We start from the raw sequence: 16,257 nt of genomic DNA, 5'->3' as shown, positions 1-16,257 counted from the left end.
TCAAGAATTGTACCCTTATTTTCCAGCAATGCTGCTGTTTTTGTATTTGATAGTTCATAATTAAGGCAATAGTAGATAGTACATGTTGGGTCGATCTATTTTGGAAAAGAACAAGTAAAAGCTAGTGGAAAAATCAAGAATTGCACCCTTATTTCCCAGCAATGCTGCTGTTTTTGTATTTGATAGTTCATAATTAGGCCAAGAGTAGATGGTACATGTTGGGTCGATCTATTTTGGAAAAGAAGAAGTAAAAGCTAGTGGAAAAATCAAGAATTGTACCCTTATTTTCCAGCAATGCTGCTGTTTTTGTATTTGATAGTTCATAATTAAGCCAATAGTAGATAGTACATGTTGGTTCGATCAATTTTGGAAAAGAACAAGTAAAAGCTAGCGGAAAAATCAAGAATTGTACTCTTATTTCCCAGCAATGCTGCTGTTTTTGTATTTGATAGTTCATAATTAGGCCAATACTAGATAGTACATGTTGGGCCGATCTATTTTGGAAAAGAACAAGTAAAGGCTAGTGGAAAAATCAAGAATTGTACCCTTATTTCCCAGCAATGCTGATGTTTTTGTATTTGATAGTTCATAATAACGCCAATAGTAGATAGTACATGTTGGAACGATCTATTTTGGAAAAAAACAAGTAAAAGCTAGCGGAAAAATCAAGAATTGTACCCTTATTATATATCCCAGCAATCCCGTTGTTTTTGTATTTGATAGTTCATAATTAGGCCAAAAGTAGATGGTACATGTTGGGTCAATCTATTTTGGAAAAGAATAAATAAAAGCTAGTAGAAAAATCAAGAATGGTAACTTTATTTCCCAGCAATGCTGCTGTTTTTGTGTGTGACAGTTCCTATCAAGGCCAAGAGTAGATAGTACATGTTGGAACGATCTATTTTGGAAAAGAACAAGTAATAGCTAGTGGAAAAATCAAGAATTGTATCCTTATTTCCCAGCAATGCTGCTGTTTTTGTGTGTGACAGTTCCTATCAAGGCCAAGAGTAGATAGTACATGTTGGAACGATCTATTTTGGAAAGGAACAAGTAATAGCTAGTGGAAAAATCAAGAATTGTATCCTTATTTCCCAGCAATGCTGCTGTTTTTGTATTTGATAGTTCATAATAACGCCAATAGTAGATAGTACATGTTGGAACGATCTATTTTGGAAAAGAACAAGTAAAAGCTAGCGGAAAAATCAAGAATTGTACCCTTATTATATATCCCAGCAATCCCGTTGTTTTTGTATTTGATAGTTCATAATTAGGCCAAGAGTAGATGGTACATGTTGGGTCAATCTATTTTGGAAAAGAATAAATAAAAGCTAGTAGAAAAATCAAGAATGGTACCTTTATTTCCCAGCAATGCTGCTGTTTTTGTATTTGATAGTTCATAATTAAGCCAATAGTAGATAGTACATGTTGGGTCGATCTATTTTGGAAAAGAACAAGTAAAAGCTAGTGGAAAAATCAAGAATTGCACCCTTATTTCCGAGCAATGCTGCTGTTTTTGTATTTGATAGTTCATAATTAGGCCAAGAGTAGATGGTACATGTTGGGTTGATCTATTTTGGAAAAGAAGAAGTAAAAGCTAGTGGAAAAATCAAGAATTGTACCCTTATTTTCCAGCAATGCTGCTGTTTTTGTATTTGATAGTTCATAATTAAGCCAATAGTAGATAGTACATGTTGGTTCGATCAATTTTGGAAAAGAACAAGTAAAAGCTAGCGGAAAAATCAAGAATTGTACTCTTATTTCCCAGCAATGCTGCTGTTTTTGTATTTGATAGTTCATAATTAGGCCAATACTAGATAGTACATGTTGGGCCGATCTATTTTGGAAAAGAACAAGTAAAGGCTAGTGGAAAAATCAAGAATTGTACCCTTATTTCCCAGCAATGCTGCTGTTTTTGTATTTGATAGTTCATAATTAGGCCAAGAGTAGATGGTACATGTTGGGTTGATCTATTTTGGAAAAGAAGAAGTAAAAGCTAGTGGAAAAATCAAGAATTGTACCCTTATTTTCCAGCAATGCTGCTGTTTTTGTATTTGATAGTTCATAATTAAGCCAATAGTAGATAGTACATGTTGGGTCGATCTATTTTGGAAAAGAACAAGTAAAAGCTAGTGGAAAAATCAAGAATTGCACCCTTATTTCCCAGCAATGCTGCTGTTTTTGTATTTGATAGTTCATAATTAGGCCAAGAGTAGATGGTACATGTTGGGTCGATCTATTTTGGAAAAGAAGAAGTAAAAGCTAGTGGAAAAATCAAGAATTGTACCCTTATTTTCCAGCAATGCTGCTGTTTTTGTATTTGATAGTTCATAATTAAGCCAATAGTAGATAGTACATGTTGGTTCGATCAATTTTGGAAAAGAACAAGTAAAAGCTAGCGGAAAAATCAAGAATTGTACTCTTATTTCCCAGCAATGCTGCTGTTTTTGTATTTGATAGTTCATAATTAGGCCAATACTAGATAGTACATGTTGGGCCGATCTATTTTGGAAAAGAACAAGTAAAGGCTAGTGGAAAAATCAAGAATTGTACCCTTATTTCCCAGCAATGCTGATGTTTTTGTATTTGATAGTTCATAATAACGCCAATAATAGATAGTACATTTTGGAACGATCTATTTTGGAAAAAAACAAGTAAAAGCTAGCGGAAAAATCAAGAATTGTACCCTTATTATATATCCCAGCAATCCCGTTGTTTTTGTATTTGATAGTTCATAATTAGGCCAAAAGTAGATGGTACATGTTGGGTCATTCTATTTTGGAAAAGAATAAATAAAAGCTAGTAGAAAAATCAAGAATGGTAACTTTATTTCCCAGCAATGCTGCTGTTTTTGTGTGTGACAGTTCCTATGAAGGCCAAGAGTAGATAGTACATGTTGGAACGATCTATTTTGGAAAAGAACAAGTAATAGCTAGTGGAAAAATCAAGAATTGTATCCTTATTTCCCAGCAATGCTGCTGTTTTTGTGTGTGACAGTTCCTATCAAGGCCAAGAGTAGATAGTACATGTTGGAACGATCTATTTTGGAAAAGAACAAGTAATAGCTAGTGGAAAAATCAAGAATTGTATCCTTATTTCCCAGCAATGCTGCTGTTTTTGTATTTGATAGTTCATAATAACGCCAATAGTAGATAGTACATGTTGGAACGATCTATTTTGGAAAAGAACAAGTAAAAGCTAGCGGAAAAATCAAGAATTGTACCCTTATTATATATCCCAGCAATCCCGTTGTTTTTGTATTTGATAGTTCATAATTAGGCCAAGAGTAGATGGTACATGTTGGGTCAATCTATTTTGGAAAAGAATAAATAAAAGCTAGTAGAAAAATCAAGAATGGTACCTTTATTTCCCAGCAATGCTGCTGTTTTTGTGTGTGACAGTTCCTATCAAGGCCAAGAGTAGATAGTACATGTTGGGTTGATCTATTTTGGAAAAGAAGAAGTAAAAGCTAGTGGAAAAATCAAGAATTGTACCCTTATTTCCCAGCAATGCTGCTGTTTTTGTATTTGATAGTTCATAATTAGGTCAAGAGTAGGTAGTACATGTTGGAACGATCTATTTTGGAAAAGAACAAGTAATAGCTAGTGGAAAAATCAAGAATTGTATCCTTATTTCCCAGCAATGCTGCTGTTTTTGTATTTGATAGTTCATAATTAAGCCAATAGTAGATAGTACATGTTGGTTCGATCAATTTTGGAAAAGAACAAGTAAAAGCTAGCGGAAAAATCAAGAATTTTACTCTTATTTCCCAGCAATGCTGCTGTTTTTGTATTTGATAGTTCATAATTAGGCCAATACTAGATAGTACATGTTGGGCCGATCTATTTTGGAAAAGAACAAGTAAAGGCTAGTGGAAAAATCAAGAATTGTACCCTTATTATATATCCCAGCAATCCCGTTGTTTTTGTATTTGATAGTTCATAATTAGGCCAAGAGTAGATGGTACATGTTGGGTCAATCTATTTTGGAAAAGAACAAGTAAAAGCTAGTGGAAAAATCAAGAATTGTATCCTTATTTCCCAGCAATGCTGCTGTTTTTGTATTTGATAGTTCATAATAACGCCAATAGTAGATAGTACATGTTGGAACGATCTATTTTGGAAAAGAACAAGTAAAAGCTAGCGGAAAAATCAAGAATTGTACCCTTATTATATTTCCCAGCAAGGCTGCTGTTTTCGTGTGTGATAGTTCCTATCAAGGCCAAGTGTAGATAGTACATGTTGGGTCAATCTATTTTGGAAAAGAACAAATAAAAGCTAGTAGAAAAATCAAGAATGGTACCATTATTTCCCAGCAATGCTGCTGTTTTTGTGTGTGACAGTTCCTATCAAGGCCAAGAGTAGATGGTACATGTTGGGTCGATCTATTTTGGAAAAGAACAAGTAAAAGCTAGCGGAAAAATCAAGAATTGCACCTTTATTTCCCAGCAATGCTGCTGTTTTTGTGTGAGATAGTTCCTGTGAAGGCCAAGAGTAGATGTTACATGTTGGGTCCATCTGTTTTGGAAAAGAACAAGTAAAAGCTAGTGGAAAAATCAAGAATTGTACCATTATTTTCCAGCAATTCTGCTGTATAATACTTCATAATAAAGCCAAGTGTAGATAGTACAAGTTGGGTCGCCCTATTTTGAAAAATGAGAAATAAAAACTACTGGAAAATGCCGGAATTGTACTCTAATTTCACTGGAATGCGGCTATTTTCAAAAACAAGAAGTAAAAACCAGTAGAAAAAGAGTAAATAGTCCGCTAATTTCACAGGAATGCTGCTAGTTTGAATTTGATACTTCATAATAATGCGAAGGGTAGATACTACACGTTGTGTCTGTCTATTTTGGAAAAGTAGAAGTAAAATCTACTGGAAAAAGCCGGAATTATTTCCTAATTTAACAATAATGCTATGGTTTTTGTATTTGATAGTTAATATTAAGGCCAATACTAGATTGACATTTTAGGTCGATCCATTTTCGAAAAGAACAAGTAAAAGCTAGTGGAAAAATCAAGAATTGTACCCTTATTTCCAGCAATGCGGCTGTTTTTGTATTTGATAGTTCATAATTAGGCCAATAGTAAATATTACATGTTGGTTCGATCTATTTTGGAAAAGAACAAGTAAAAGCTAGCGGAAAAATCAAGAATTGCTCCTTTATTTCCCAGCAATGCTGCTGTTTTTGTGTGTGACAGTTCCTATCAAGGCCAAGAGTAGATGGTACATGTTGGGTCGATCTATTTTGGAAAAGAACAAGTAAAAGCTAGTAGAAAAATCAAGAATGGTACCTTTATTTCCCAGCAATGCTGCTGTTTTTGTGTGTGACAGTTCCTATCATGGCCAAGAGTAGATGGCACATGTTGGGTCGATCTATTTTGGAAAAGAAGAAGTAAAAACTAGTGGACAAATCAAGAATTGTACCCTTATTTCCCAGCAATGCTGCTGTTTATGTATTTGATACTTTATAATTAGGCCAATAGTAGATAGTACATGTTGGTTTCATCTATTTTGGAAAAGAACAAGTAAAAACAAGTGGAAAAATCAAGAATTGTACCCTTATTTCCCAGTAATGCTTCTGTTTTTGTATTTGGTAGTTCATAATTAGGCCAATAGTAGATGGTACATGTTGGGTCGATCTATTTTGTAAAAGAACAAGTAAAAGCTAGTAGAAAAATCGAGAATTGTACCCTTATTTCCCAGCTATACTACTGTTTTTGTATTTGATAGTTCATAATTAGGCCAATAGTAGATAGTACATGTTGGTTCGATCTATATTGGAAAAGAACAAGTAAAAGCTAGCGGAAAAATCGAGAATTGTACCCTTATTTCCCAGCTATACTACTGTTTTTGTATTTGATAGTTCATAATTAGGCCAATAGTAGATAGTACATGTTGGTTCGATCTATATTGGAAAAGAACAAGTAAAAGCTAGCGGAAAAATCAAGAATTGTACCCTTATTTCCCAGCAATGCTGCTGTTTTTGTATTTGATAGTTCATAATTAGGCCAATAGTAGATAGTACATGTTGGTTTCATCTATTTTGGAAAAGAACAAGTAAAAACAAGTGGAAAAATCAAGAATTGTACCCTTATTTCCCAGCAATGCTTCTGTTTTTGTATTTGGTAGTTCATAATTAGGCCAATAGTAGATAGTACATGTTGGTTTCATCTATTTTGGAAAAGAACAAGTAAAAACAAGTGGAAAAATCCATAATTGTACCCTTATTTCCCAGCAATGCTTCTGTTTTTGTATTTGGTAGTTCATAATTAGGCCAATAGTAGCTAGTACATGTTGGTTTCATCTATTTTGGAAAAGAACAAGTAAAAGCTAGCGGAAAAATCAAGAATTGAACCCTTATTTCCCAGCAATGCTGCTGTTTTTGTATTTGATAGTTCATAATTAGGCCAATAGTAGATAGTACATGTTGGTTTCATCTATTTTGGAAAAGAACAAGTAAAAACAAGTGGAAAAATCAAGAATTGTACCCTTATTTCCCAGCAATGCTTCTGTTTTTGTATTTGGTAGTTCATAATTAGGCCAATAGTAGATGGTACATGTTGGGTCGATCTAGTTGGGCAATTAGTCAGTTGATGAGTAGAGCTGTGTTAGTGTAGCTGAGACTAGTGCAATTCGGTGCAGTGCGGACCAGTGTTCAGTCGGGGAACAGTTTTGTGGCGTTACGAAGTGAGTAAGTAACAGTAAACTGTTGTGACTGTTGTAAATGGTGACTGTAATGAGTAGCGTTAGTTGCTTGTAAATGTTAATGTGAGTAATGTTAACGTGTTAATAAATCAGGTTATTACTTACAACTTTAGCGAGTTTTATTATTTAAACAAATCCACATATTATTAAAATAACTAGTGGCAGGCACTAGTTGTGTAAGTAAAGTTTTTTTTGGGAAAACTTTACAATATGTTGGTTCGATCTATTTTGGAAAAGAACAAGTAAAAGCTAGCGGAAAAATCGAGAATTGTACCCTTATTTCCCAGCTATACTACTGTTTTTGTATTTGATAGTCCATAATTAAGTCAAGAGTAGATAGTACATGTTGGGTCGATCTATTTTGGAAAAGAAGAAGTAAAAGCTAGTGGAAAAATCCATAATTGTACCCTTATTTCCCAGCAAAGCTGCTGTTTTTGTATTTGATAGTTCATAATTAGGTCAAGAGTAGATAGTACATGATGGGTCGATCTATTTTGGAAAAGAAGAAGTAAAAGCTAGTGGAAAAATCCAGAATTGCACCCTTATTTCCCAGCAATGCTGCTGTTTTTGTATTTGATACTTCATAATTAGGTCAAGAGTAGATAGTACATGATGTGTCGATCTATTTTGGAAAAGAAGAAGTAAAAGCTAGTGGAAAAATCCATAATTGTACCCTTATTTCCCAGCAATGCTGCTGTTTTTGTATTTGATAGTTCATAATTAGGTCAAGAGTAGTTAGTACATGTTGGGTCGATCTATTTTGGAAAAGAAGAAGTGCAAGCTAGTGGAAAAATCAAGAATTGTACCCTTATTTCCCAGCAATGCTGCTGTTTTTGTATTTGATAGTTCATAATTAGGCCAACAGTAGATAGTACATGTTGGGTCGATCTATTTTGGAAAAGAAGAAGTACAAGCTAGTGGAAAAATCAAGAATTGTACCCTTATTTCCCAGCAATGCTGCTGTTTTTGTATTTGGTACTTCATAATTAGGTCAAGAGTAGATAGTACATGTGGTGTTGATCTATTTTGGAAAAGAAGAAGTACAAGCTAATGGAAAAATCCATAATTGTACACTTATTTCCCAGCTATGCTGCTGTTTTTGTATTTGATAGTTTATAATTAGGTCAAGGGTAGTTAGTACATGTTGGGTCGATCTATTTTGGAAAAGAAGAAGTAAAAGCTAGTGGAAAAATCCATAATTGTACCCTTATTTCCCAGCAATGCTGCTGTTTTTGTATTTGATAGTTCATAATTAGGTCAAGAGTAGTTAGTACATGTTGGGTCGATCTATTTTGGAAAAGAAGAAGTACAAGCTAGTGGAAAAATCAAGAATTGTACCCTTATTTCCCAGCAATGCTGCTGTTTTTGTATTTGATAGTTCTTAATTAGGCCAAGAGTAGATAGTACATGTTGGGTCGATCTATTTTGGAAAAGAAGAAGTACAAGCTAGTGGAAAAATCAAGAATTGTACCCTTATTTCCCAGCAATGCTGCTGTTTTTGTATTTGGTACTTCATAATTACGTCAAGAGTAGATAGTACATGATGGGTCGATCTATTTTGGAAAAGAAGAAGTAAAAGCTAGTGGAAAAATCCAGAATTGTACCTTTATTTCCCAGCAATGCTGCGGTTTTTGTATTTGGTACTTGATAATTAGGTCAAGAGTAGATAGTACATGATGGGTCGATCTATTTTGGAAAAGAAGAAGTAAAAGGTAGTGGAAAAATCCATAATTGTCCCCTTATTTCTCAGCAATGCTGCTGTTTTTGTGTTTGATAGTTCATAATTAGGTCAAGAGTAGATAGTACATGTGGTGTTGATCTATTTTGAAAAAGAAGAAGGAAAAATTAGTGGAAAAATCAAGAATTGCACCCTTAGATTAGATTAGATTAGATTCCATCGGGGGAATTGGCTATTCAGCCTACGCCACCGCGACACCCCAAGGATCTATTGTGGCATCCCCCTAGTTGAAGACCCCCTCCCTATCCTGTCCTTAACCAAACTGTGGAATTGGGGGGGGGGCTCCCAGGTGGTCGATCAGAGCACCTGCCATCAGAGCACCCTCTCGAGTTCTGCTTGCCTTAAAAGCCTTAATAGGTCCGAGAGGGGGCCCTGGCTGAGGCTTGTTGGCACCAGCTTCTCTTTGCCAAAGAGGCGGTACCTTAGCCAGACCAGCCCCTCGCACTGACATACCACATGCAGTGCCGTCTCCTCTTCTTCCTGACAAAACCTACACAGGCTATCCGTTGCCAGGCCCATGCGATGCATGTGCTTATTTAGTCTACAATGGCCAGTGAGAATGCCAACTGCTATCCTTATGGCCGCCCGGCCTAGTTGGAGTAGTTCTGCAGTTAGCTTGGGCGAGTAGCTATGGATAAACTTTTTCGCCTGTCTCTGGCCTGGAGTTTTGACCCACCATTCCCTTGATCGGTCCCGCATCCATAGCTTAATGGATGTGCTCCTGAGGCATCTTGAGACACCGCAGAACGGCTCCGGCCCGATAAGCGCTCTCATTGAACCCTCCCGGGCCAGGCGGTCCGCCGCCTCATTGCCTCTGTGACCCGAGTGCCCAGGTACCCAAACCAGGAAGACCTTATTATGGCTACTGATTTCCTTCAGTGCACCTAGGCAGTCCCACACCAGCCTTGAGCTGATCTCCCACGAGTCAATTGCCCGCAGAGCAGCCTGGCTGTCCGAATAAATGACAACTCTGGAGTTATACACTCCCCGCCTTCTTATTTCGGTAGCGCAGATAGTAATCGCGACTAGCTCCGCCTGAAAGACCGTAGCTAGCCTTCCCAGACTCACCGAGATATTACATCTCGGATGAGCCCCGTACACGCCGGCTCCCACTCCGTCATCCATCTTAGACCCGTCCGTGTACCACATAGATTCGCCTGTAATTGGCGGCCCATTCTTCCATGCCCCTCTGTCTAAAATCAGGACTTTGAAGGGTTTTTGGAAGTCATGCCTAGGAGTCATTATGTCCGTAGGCAGGCCCAAAATCGGGTCCGCCTCCAGCTCCTCCCATAGGTCTTGATATTTCCCCGTATGCCTGGGATAAATGGGCGCTTGTCCCTGTTGCAGTCGTGCCACAACTGCTCTTGCCACGCCTTGGACGTGAATGTGGAGTGGTGGAAGGTTTAACAGGACCTCCAAGGCCGCAGTGGGGGTAGTCATCATGGCACCCGTCGTACTCAAGCAGGCCAGCCTTTGAATACTTCCGAGCGCTCCCGGCCCCCCCATCTGCAAGGTCTTCGTCCACCACGCCACCACCCCGTGGGTTACCATTGGTCTCACGACACAGGTATAAATCCACAGGGTCATCTTCGGGCTTAATCCCCAACTTTTACCGCATAGCCTCCTGCACCTACCCATGGCGATTCTGGCTTTGTGTGCGGTAGCATTAATATGAGAATTCCATGTCAGCCTTCGGTCAAAAATAACTCCCAAATATTTGGCTTCCATGGCAAAGGGGATCACAACCCCTCCGAGCATTGGCTGTTGTAAGCCTTGTAAATTTCTCTTCCTTGTAAAAGGAACCACTTGAGTTTTGTGGGGATTGATGGAGAGACCCTCCGTTCTACACCATTTGTTCACAATATTGAGCGCCCCCTGAGTGCGCTCCGAGACGGTTGCCGCGAACCGCCCCCTCGCCACGATCGCCAGATCGTCCGCGAACCCAAGGCAATGAAAACCTTCCGCGGTTAATTTGGTCAGGATTTCATCGGCTAATAACGTCCACAGCAATGGCGACAGAACGCCTCCCTGCGGACAGCCTCTACTTACCCTGGCCACAAGAGATGAATTGTCGATGGTGGCTATATTAGTCCTTCCCAAAAGACTAGTCCTTATCCACTGACTAATCGTAGGGGGCGTGCCCCTTCTTGTCAGTGCACCAACAAGAGACTCTGAGGACACATTGTTAAAGGCGCCCTCTATATCCAAAAAGGTGGCTACCGCGATTTCCTTGTCGTCAAGCGACTTCTGGAGTAGCCTATTTAGGTCGTCCAGAGCCAAGTCTACGGACTTCCCTGCCTGATAGGCATATTGGCGATTATTAAGAAGATTAATACTCAAAATCTCGTCCCTTATAAACCTGTCGATCATCCTCTCCATCGACTTCAACAGAAAGGAGGACAGGCTTATTGGCCTAAACGTCTTTGGCGTTTGGTCTACCGTTCTCCCTACTTTCGGGAGGAATACGACCTTCACCTGTTGCCATTCTCTTGGTATGAATCTCCAGGCCAAACAGCCTCTAAAGATCCTACATAGGTGTGGTGTCAGCACCTCCACCGCCTTCTGCAGGAAGACGGGGTAAATTCCATCCACGCCTGGTGCTTTATAGGGTTTGAATCTTCCAATCGCCCATCTTAGCCTATTCGGCTGTATGACGTGATTCGCGATTTTCCAATCCGCCCGACCAGGCCTTCTCAGCCCCTCAACCTCTAAAGGGGCCTCTCCATAAGAGGACCCTGGAAAATGTATGCTCATAAGCAACTCCAGCGACTCCTCTATCGAGTTAGTGTAGGTTCCGTCATCTTTCTTCAGGAACCCTACCCTGTCCGCAGTACCTTCTCTTGCTAGGATTCTGTGGATTCTCGCGCACTCCGAAGTGTCTGCTACGTCCTCACAGAATCTCCGCCAGGCTTTGCGCTTGGCCTTCCTTATTTCGACATTATACTGCGTCAGTACCCTTCTATACGATGCCCAGTCTTGGTTGATTTTGGCTTTATTAAACAGCCTCCTCACCTCTCGCCTTCTTCTCTCGAGGTGATCATTCCACCAGACCGTCTTCGACCTATTAGGTCTTTCCCTCTCCGGACAGTTTTCCCGGTAGGCGTCCAAAATCGCCTCAGTTACCTGTGCCACTGCCCGTCCCAGACCTCCTATTGTCCGTACATCCGCTTTAAAGTCACCGAGAGACTCATTGAGACTCCCAACAAATCCCTCCCAGTGGGTCTCCCTCGGGCTTCGAAGCCTGCTAATGACCAATGGTGGAGTGCATATATCGAACCTTATGTGCCTATGATCCGAGCACGATGGCTCACTTGATACATGCCAATGAGCAATTTTGCTCAACATACAGCGCGAGGCTAGCGTCACATCCAACACCTCCCTCCTAGCTGCAGTCACGAAAGTTGGTTCCAAGCCTACATTGGCTACATGCAACCCTTCACCAGTAATGAATTCATAAAGGTACTTACCTCTTTGGTTGATATCGGTGCTCCCCCAGGCAATGTTGTGCGCATTGGCGTCGCATCCCAGCACCAGCTGCAAGTTCCCACCTCTGCAGTAGTCCATTACTCTTTCCAGTAGGCAGAGGGGGAGATCCTCATCACCGGGGAAGTACGCAGAGCTAATGACCAGCCTTTCTTCTCCCTCTTCGGTGTTAATAGTTAGGAGAGCTGTAACGAAATCGGCGGAGCACAGCTCCGGTATTAATCTACAGCTCACCTTGTTACTATGTACTATACATGCTCGAGGTCTACTTACAGACTTGTTGTACAGCACCTTCCCGAATTTCGGGTTCAATCCTCGGACGATCCTCCCATGGCACCACGGCTCCTGCAGTAGGGCTACATGTAGCCCCTCCCTGTCGAACCTCCTACTAAGCACGGCCGAAGCGGCCTTTGCGTGGTGGAGGTTCGCCTGCACCATCCTGATCGCCATGTTAGTTCTCCGAGGGGGGCGGAACGTCAGCCCCGGGTCCCAAGGGTCGCCCCCCGGCTTCCGCAGCCGCCGGCAACCGCTCCTGGCCTTGAGGCCTGTGGAGCAAGCCGGCATCGCTTCCGCCAGGAGACGCACCCATCGGAACCCCCGCCTTACCGTCCGCCCCCTCCTCTATCCGCCCCTCCCCTACGGGTAATACGGCCAGGGCAGCCTGCAACGCCGCCATCTCTCCTTCCAGGCCCCCCTGACCCCCCTTTGGCGAGTCCGCCTTCGTTGAGCTCCCGGCCTGTGGCTGATCTCCTTCCACTTCCATCGCCTTGGCCTCCTCCGAGCCTTTACTTTTCAGGAGCTTATGGCGAAAGGTAACCCGCCCCCAACCAAAATAGGGGGACATGTTCAGCCTTTGAAGCTCCGCCAATGACCCTCTGTCTATTGAGAAAGTCCAGAGACGCCCACCCTCAACGGGTAAGCATCCCCAGACCCTCCACATTTTGGTGTTCAGCCCCTGGTTGCTCACTTCTAAACGAGCGAGCACCCTTTCAGCCTCAACCTGCTTGCCCCCCTCGTTAGGGATGAAGACCTTACAGGTCTCTGGACCCGGAATGTCCCCCCCTTCGAGTGTCTGGAGGCTAGCACCTTCCCAGGGTTTGAGTTTTGGGATGATCTCCCGCAGCCACCTCAGACTATCGTCCCCTACACAGGTAATAACAAGAAACCCTGGTTTATGGGCACATTTGGCCAACCTGACCTGCGGCCCGCCTCTTGGGATCTTATCATATTCTTCCAGAATGGCATTTTGGATGACTTGAAGCTTATCCGTGCCTAACTGGTAATCGGGGAAGCCCCTCTGCACCACGGTAATTTTCGCCGATGAGGAAGCCTCACTGTAGGATCTCTCCTCCGTCTTGGCTCTAACCCTCTTGGGCGGCCGCTGCTGCAGTGGGGATTCCCCCTCCGACCTTGGCCTCTTAGTCGCCTGTGTCGTACGTTCTACCCACTGAAGGTAATTTTCCCTTATTATCTGGCGTTTGGCCTGGAGATACACCTGGCCCGCCTCAATGCGAACTTTGAGCTCCTTCCTAGAGAGCCCTGACAGCCTGGCGTTTTGAACGTCCTTATCTGACATATTCTCGATCGCTTCTAGCGATCCCGCTCTAAAGCTTCGACCGGCCTTTGCCTTGGCCTTTTGGACAGAGGAGCCCCCAGGCCCGCAGACCCGGCCTTTGGCAGTCCCTGGCATGACGCCAGTTTCCACCGTGGCCATAGTGGCTGCGGGACCGGGAGCCCCTCCATCTGTGCCTTGGGCAGTTACCGTAGTCCTGCTACCTGTTGCTTTGGCTGTGCTGGTTGTGGGGTCACTCCCCTCCCCATGGCCTGTCGCACCAGTTCCCGATGGCATCCCTGCCTGAAGTTTCGATTTTTTATTTTTTTTTCCCATACAATTCCCACGAGTAGCTGGGGATAGGGTCGTCCACCCGACCAGAGCCCCGCGTTAGCCGGGCAAGGCTAAATACTCCGGGGTTGCGCCCGGTGCCCCGGAGGCTCCGTTATCGACACAGTACCCCTGTGTCATCCATCCCTCGGCACGGAACGCGTAACACCTTGGATTGGGCCCTACTAATAGGTCTGTATTATGTGCGTGTACGTGTTGTTGTGTGTGTGTTCGTAATCGTGTATGTTCCCCGTGTACGATGTTGGGCTGGGATGTTCGCAGGGTCGCCCTTACCTGAGGGGGCGGCTAATCCACCCCCCATCCCACGATAGAGGAAGTGAGGGATCAGGTTGGACAGGAAAGCAGGATGGGACACGCCAAAGAGGTGGCCCGCGGTGGGTTACCGCCAGGCCCGCCATTGCCCTGTTAGCCGCACTCAAAGAGCGCGTTGCCCAGTCCTCACGACGTGGACGTAGGGTTGGCTAGCCCCTCAATTCAAGATCGAGGAGACCATTGAGGACCGAATTGCACCCTTATTTCCCAGCAATGCTGCTGTTTTTGTATTTGATAGTTCTTAATTAGGCCAAGAGTAGATAGTACATGTTGGGTCGATCTATTTTGGAAAAGAAGAAGTACAAGCTAGTGGAAAAATCAAGAATTGTACCCTTATTTCCCAGCAATGCTGCTGTTTTTGTATTTGGTACTTCATAATTACGTCAAGAGTAGATAGTACATGATGGGTCGATCTATTTTGGAAAAGAAGAAGTAAAAGCTAGTGGAAAAATCCAGAATTGTACCTTTATTTCCCAGCAATGCTGCGGTTTTTGTATTTGGTACTTGATAATTAGGTCAAGAGTAGATAGTACATGATGGGTCGATCTATTTTGGAAAAGAAGAAGTAAAAGCTAGTGGAAAAATCCATAATTGTCCCCTTATTTCTCAGCAATGCTGCTGTTTTTGTGTTTGATAGTTCATAATTAGGTCAAGAGTAGATAGTACATGATGGGTCGATCTATTTTGGAAAAGAAGAAGTAAAAGCTAGTGGAAAAATCCATAATTCTACCTTTATTTCCCAGCAATGCTGCTGTTTTTGTATTTGATAGTTCATAATTAGGTCAAGATTAGATTGTACATGTTGGGTCGATCTATTTTGGAAAAGAAGAAGTAAAAGCTAGTGGGAAAATCCATAATTGTACCCTTATTTCTCAGCAATGCTGCTGTTTTTGTATTTGATAGTTCATAATTAGGTCAAGAGTAGATAGTACATGTGGTGTTGATCTATTTTGAAAAAGAAGAAGGAAAAATTAGTGGAAAAATCAAGAATTGCACCCTTATTTCCCAGCAATGCTGCTGTTTTTGTATTTGATACTTCATAATTAGGTCAAGAGTAGATAGTACATGATGGGTCGATCTATTTTGGAAAAGAAGAAGTAAAAGCTAGTGGAAAAATCAAGAATTGCACCCTTATTTCCCAGTAATGCTGCTGTTTTTGTATTTGATAGTTCATAATTAGGTCAAGAGTAGATAGTACATGATGGGTCGATCTATTTTGGAAAAGAAGAAGTAAAAGCTAGTGGAAAAATTAAGAATTGTGCCCTTATTTTCCAGCAATGCTGCGTTTTTTGTATTTGATACCTCATATTAAGGCCAAGGGTAGGTAGTACATGTTGTTTCGACCTATTTTGAAAAAGAAGAAGTAAAAACTGCTGGAAAAAGCCGTAATAGTCTTCTTATTTTACCGTATTTCTGCTGTGTTTGTGTTTAATTTATTTTTTTTTTTTTTTTTTTTTTTTTTTTTTTTTTTTTTTTTGCGCATCAACAGCTGAGGTCATTAGCGCCCGGAGCTTTTTCCAGTGCACTGCCGGCCTCCGGACAGTGTTCTCTCGTTACAGACAACACTGTCCATCACCGGACAGTGAGCTGTAAGAAGTTCCTAATTTAGTTTGAACAAATGTATATACTTAATTTTTTTTTTCGTATTTGAGAATTCTTATTTGATTTGAATAATTTTGATTATGACATTGTGTAAAGTATTCCAAACCTTTAAAAGCATTTTCTGTATAGTTTCTTATCTGGCTTGCCGGTCTTCTTAACATCTTGGATAAGTAATACTTTTATAATTGGTGATGTATTAGTACTTTTTTCCTAGTTAGTGGAAGGTAGATGTAGATTGTTGTAGTGTGCAGTTAGTGTGGAGTAGATGATGAGCTAGAGAAATATTGCGGCGGAGATGTACCTTGTTGGTTGGGAGGGGATGGTGACAGAGAGCATCTTGTGGTATAAACTGATAATCACATCCTATGAAGAGGGATAAGTGAAATATTGGCGATTACATTACGTCCCAGAATGAGCGGTAGGATACAATAAATTGTGATTACATTACTTTTTCGTATAATGTAAGAGAAATTATGTTGTGATCACAAAAACTTCTCCTAAATATGGAAAAAAG

The sequence above is a fragment of the Rhodnius prolixus genome, unplaced genomic scaffold, assembly GCF_049639745.1.
Source record: "Rhodnius prolixus isolate KJV_2025 unplaced genomic scaffold, Rpr scaffold_7, whole genome shotgun sequence".
NCBI classification, from domain to species: Eukaryota; Metazoa; Arthropoda; class Insecta; order Hemiptera; family Reduviidae; genus Rhodnius; species Rhodnius prolixus.
The sequence above is the reverse complement of the archived record's forward strand: the minus strand, read 5'-3'. Positions refer to the sequence as shown.